Genomic DNA, 6,000 nt, shown 5'->3' with positions numbered 1-6,000 from the left:
TGAGTGAGAACATGCAGTGTTTGATTTTCTGTTCTTGCGTCCATTTGCTGAGAATTATGGTTTCCAGGTTCATTCATGTTCCTACAAAGGACATGAACTCATCATTTTTTATGGCTGCATAGTATTCCATGGTATATATGTGCCACATTTTCCCTGTCCAGTCTATCATCAATGGGCATTTGGGTTGATTCCAGATCTTTGCTTTTGTAAGCAGTGCTGCAATGAACATTCGTGTGCATGTGTCCTTATAGTGGAACGATTTATAGTCCTTTGGATATATACCCATTAATGGGATTGCTGGGTCAAATGGAATTTCTATTTCTAGGTTCTTGAGGAATTGCCACACTGTCTTCCACAATGGTTGAACTAGTTTACACTCCCACCAACCATGTAAAAGTGTTCCTATTTCTCTATATCCTCTCCAGCATCTGCTGTCTCCCGATTTTTTTAATGATCACCATTCTAACTGGCATGAGATGGTATCTCAACTTAGTTTTGATTTGCATTTCTCTAATGACCAGTGATGATGAGCATTTTTTCATATTCTTGTTGGCCTCATGTATGTCTTTTGTCAAGTGTCTGTTCATATCCTTCGCCCACTTTTGAATGGGCTTATTTGTTTTTTTCTTGTAAATCTGTTTTAGTTCTTTGTAGATTCTGGATATCAGCCCTTTGTCTGATGAGTAGATTGCAAAAATTTTTTCCCATTCTGTTAGTTGCTGATTCACTCTAATGACTGTTTCTTTTGCTGTGCAGAAGCTGTGGAGTTTGATTAGGTCCCTTTTGTCTATTTTGGCTTTTGTTGCCAATGCTTTTGGTGTTTTGGTCATGAAGTCCTTGCCTACACCTATGTCCTGAATGGTTTTGCCTAGGTTTTCTTCTAGGGTTTTTATGGTGTTAGGTTTTATGTTTAAGTGTTTAATCCATCTGGAGTTAATTTTAGTGTAAGCTGTCAAAAGGGATCCAGTTTCTGCTTTCTGCACATCGCTAGCCAGTTTTCCCAACACCATTTATTAAACAGGGAATCCTTTCCCCATTGCTTGTTTTTGTCAGGTTTGTCAAAGATCAGATGGTTGTAGATGTGTGGTGTTGCCTCTGAGGCCTCTGTTCTGTTCCGTTGGTCTATATCTCTGTTTTGGTACCAGTACCACACTGTTTTGATTACTGTAGCCTTGTAGTATAGTTTGAAGTCTGGTAGTGTGATGCCTCCCACTTTGTTCTTTTTTCTTAGAATTGACTTGGCTATGCAGGCTCTCTTTTGGTTCCATATGAAGTTTAAGGTGGTTTTTTCCAGTTCTGTGAAGAAGGTCATTGGTAGCTTCAAGGGGATAGTGTTGAATCTGTAAATTACTTTGGGCAGTATGGCCATTTTCACAATATTGATTCTTCCTAACCATGAACATGGAATGTTTCTCCATCTATTTGTGTCCTCTTTTATTTCGTTGAGCAGTGGTTTGTAGTTCTTGAAAAGATCCTTTACGTTCCTTGTTAGTTGCATTCCTGGGTATTTTATTCTCTTTGTAGCAATTGTGAATGGCAGTTTGTTCTTGATTTGGCTCTCTTTAGGTCTGTTATTGGTGTATAGGAATGCTTGTGATTTTTGCACATGAATTTTGTATCCTGAGACTGCTGAAGTTGCTTATCAGTTTCAGGAGATTTGGGCTGAGATGATGGGGTCTTGTAAATATACAATCATGTCATCTGCAAATAGAGACAATTTGACTGCCTCCTTTACTATTTGAATACCCTTTATTTCTTTTTCTTGCCTGATTGCTCTGGCTAGAACTTCCAATACTATATTGAATAGGAGTGGTAAAGAGGGTAACCTTGTCTAGTGCCAGATTTCAAAGGGAATGCTTCCAGTTTGTGACCATTCAGTATGATATTGGCTGTTGGTTTGTCATAAACAGCTTTTATTATTTTGAGATACGTTCCATCAATACCGAGTTTATTGAGGGTTTTTAGCATAAAGGGCTGTTGAATTTTGTCAAAGGCCTTCTCTGTATCAATTGAGATAATCAAGTGATTTTTGTCTTTGGTTCTGTTTATGTGGTGAATTACGTTTATAGACTTGTGTACGTTGAACCAGCCTTGCATCCCTGGGATGACTCCTACTTGATCATGGTGGATAAGCTTTTTGATGTGCTGTTGCAATCGGTTTGCCAGTATTTTATTGAAGATTTTTGCATCTATGTTCATCATAGATATTGGCCTGAAGTTTTCTTTTCTTGCTGAGTCTCTGCCAGGTTTTGGTATCAGGATGATGTTGGTCTCATAAAATGATTTGGGAAGGATTCCCTCTTTTTGGATTGTTTGGAATAGTTTCAGAAGGAATGGCACCAGCTCCTCTTTGTGTGTCTGGTAGAATTCAGCTGTGAACCCATCTGGACCTGGGCTTTTTTTGGGTGGTAGGCTTTTAATTGCTGCCTCAACTTCAGACATTGATATTGGTCTATTCAGGGTTTTGACTTCTTCCTGCTTTAGGCTTGGGAGGATGCAAGTGTCCAGGAATTTATCCATTTTTTTCAGGTTTACTAGTTTATGTGCATAGAGTTGTTTGTAATATTCTCTGATGATGGTTTGAATTTCTGTGGAATCTCTGGTGATATCCCCTTTATCATTTTTTATTGCATCTATTTGATTATTCTCTTTTCTTTTTAATCAATCTGGCTAGTGGTCTGTCTATTTTGTTGATCTTTTCAAAAAACCAGCTCCTGGATTTATTGATTGTTTGAAGGGTTTTTTGTGTCTCTATCTTCTTCAGTTCTGCTCTGATCTTAGTTATTTCTTCTCTTCTGCTAGGTTTTGAGTTTTTTTGATCTTGCTCCTCTAGCTCTTTCCATTTTGATGATAGGTTGTCGATTTTAGATCTTTCCTTGCTTCTCATGTGGGCATTTATTGCTATATATTTTCCTCTAGATACTGCTTTAAATATGTCCCAGAGATTCTGGTATGTTGTGTCTTCATTCTCATTGGTTTCAAAGAACATCTTTATTTCTGCCTTCATTTCATCATTTATCCAGTCGACTTTCAAGAGCCAGTTGTTCAGTTTCCATGAAGCTGTGTGGTTCTGAGTTGGTTTCTGAATTCTGAGTTCTAACTTGATTGCAATGTGGTCTGAGAGACTGTTATGATTTCCATTCTTTTGTATGTGCTGAGGAGTGATTTACTTCCAATTATGTGGTCAATTTTAGAGTAGGTGTGATGTGGTGCTGAGAAGAATGTATATTCTGTGGATTTGGGGTGGAGAGTTCTGTAAATGTCTATTAGGTTTGCTTCGTCCAGTTCTGAATTCAAGTCCTGGATATTCTTGTTAATTTTCTGTCTTGTTGTTCTTTCTAATATTGACAATGGGGTGTTAACGTCTCCCACTATTATTGTGTGGGAGTCTAAGTCTCTTTGTAAGTCATTAAGAACTTGCTTTATGTATCTGGGTGCTCCTGTATTGGATGCATATATATTTAGGATCATTAGCTCTTCCTGTTGCGTTGCTCCTTTTACCATTATGTAATATCCTTCTTTGTCTCTTTTGATCTTTGCTAGTTTAAAGTCTATTTTATCAGAGACGAGAATTGCAACTCCTGCTTTTTTTTCGCTCTCCATTTGCTTGGTAAATCTTCCTCCATTCCTTTATTTTGAGCCTTTGTGTATCCTTGCATGTGAGATGGGTTTCCTGGATACAGCGCACCAATGGGTTTTGGCTTTTTATCCAATTTGCCAGTCTGTGTCTTTTGATTGGTGCATTTAGCCCATTTACATTTAGGGTTAATATTGTTATGTGTGAATTTGATCCTGCCATATTGATGCTAGTTGGCTGTTTTGCCCGTTAGTTGATGCAGTTTCTCCACTGTGTTGATGCTCTTTACCATTTGGTATGTTTTTGGAGTGGCTGGTACTGGTTGTTTTTTTCTATGTGTAGTGCCTCTTTCAGGAGCTCTTGTAAAGCAGGCCTGGTGGTGATGAAATCTCTGAGTACTTGCTTGTTCATAAAGTATTTTATTTTTCCTTCACTTATGAAGCTTTGTTTGGCTGGATATGAAAGTCTGGGTTGAAAGTTCTTTTCTTTAAGGATGTTGAATATTGGCCCCCACTCTCTTCTGGCTTGCAGGGTTTCTGCTGAGAGATCTGCTGTGAGTCTGATGGGCTTCCCTTTGTGGGTAACCTGACCTTTCTCTCTGGCTGCCCTCAGTATTTTCTCCTTCATTTCAACCCTGGTGAATCTGACGATTATGTGCCTTGGGGTTGCTCTTCTTGAGGAATATCTTTGTGGTGTTCTCTGTATTTCTTGGACTTGAATATTGGCCTGCCTTGCTAGGTTGGGAAGTTTTCCTGGATAATATCCTGGAGTATTTTCCAGCTTGGATTCGTTCTCTCCATCACATTCAGGTACACCTATCAAACATAGATTAGGTCTTTTCACATAGTCCCATTTTTCTTGGAGACTTTGTTCATTCCTTTTTACCCTTTTTTCTCTAATCTTGCCTTCTTGCTTTATTTCATTGAGTTGATCTTCGACCTCTGATATCCTTTCTTCTGCTTGGTCAATTAGGCTGTTGAAACTTGTGCATGCTTCGCAAATATCTTGTGTTGTGTTTCTCAGCTCCATCAATTCACTTATATTCCTCTCTAAGTTGTTTATTCTCGTTAGCATTTCGTCAAATCTTTTTTCAAGGTTCTTAGTCTCTTTGCATTGGGTTAGAACATGTTTTTTTTAGCTCACAGAAGTTTCTTATTACCCACCTTCTGAAGCCTGATTCTGCCAGTTCGTCACACTCATTCTCCATCCAGCCTTGTTCCCTTGCTGGTGAGGAGTTGTGATCTCTTGTAGGAGGGGAGGTGTTCTGGTTTCGGGTGTGTTCGTCCTTTTTGTGCTGTCCCTTTTCTTCCCATCTTTGTGGATTTTCCACCTGTTGTCTTTGTAGTTGTTGACATTCAGATTGGGTCTCTGAGTGGATGGCCAGTTTATTGATGATAAAGTTATTTCTTTCTGTTTCTTAGTTTTCCTTCTGACATTCAGGCCCATGTGCTGTAGAACTGCTGGGGTCCACTCCAGACCCTGCTGCAGAACAGTAAATGTTGTTGCCAGTTTCTTCTTCTGGTATCTTTGTCCCAGTAGGATACCCACCAGATGTCAGTCTGCGCTCTCCTTTATGAGGTGACTCTTTGGATATACAGGGGTCAGGGAGCTGCTTGAGGAGACAGTCTGTCCTTTATAGGAGCTCACCTGCTGAACAGTGAGCTGCTTTGTTCATTCAGAGCTGCTGGGCAGGTACGTTTAAATCTGCTGCAGCAGAACTCATAAACCCCCTTCCCCCAACCCCGTACTCTGTCCCAGGGATTTAGGGCTTTATTTATGAGTTTCTGTTGTGCTGCTGTCTTTTTTCAGGGCTGCCCTGCCCTGCCAGGAGGCAGCCTAGTCACTGTCTGCCTGCAGAGGCTTTGCTGAGTAGCTGTGGGCTCCACCCAGCTGCTGTGTGAACTTCCCTGCAGTCCTGTTTATACGGGTATAGTTAGAACTGCCTCGGCAATGGTGGCCAACTGCTATAATGGTGGACTCTCTCCGTAATGACGGGCTGCCTCAGCAATGGTGGACTACCTCCATAGTGGTGGAATTCCTCAGTAATTGTGGATGCCCCTCCCACACAGAGCTGGACCATCCCAGGTTCAGCTGTGCTTGCTGTGAAACTCTCAATCCAATGTGATTCAGATTGCTGTTTTTTTGTGGGGGTGGGACCAGCTGAGCCTGATCACCTGGCTCTCTGCCTCAGAGTGAACGGTTGACTGTCTCCCAGGTGTTCAGTCGCCTGTTGAAAAGGTGCCAGGATCTGTACGATTTCCTGTGCGGTGACCCACTGCACCTGCACCAGCTGAAACAGGCATGCTGAGATTCGTGGTGCTTTTTTGCCCAGGAATCTCCTGGCCTGGCTCCCTGTTTCAGTCCCCTTTTCTATCAGTTGAATGGGCGACTGTCTTCCCGGAGCTCCAATTGCCAGAATGGTG

Source organism: Callithrix jacchus, chromosome 8, assembly GCF_049354715.1.
Source record: "Callithrix jacchus isolate 240 chromosome 8, calJac240_pri, whole genome shotgun sequence".
NCBI classification, from domain to species: domain Eukaryota; kingdom Metazoa; phylum Chordata; class Mammalia; order Primates; family Cebidae; genus Callithrix; species Callithrix jacchus.
This window is presented reverse-complemented; position numbering follows the sequence as displayed.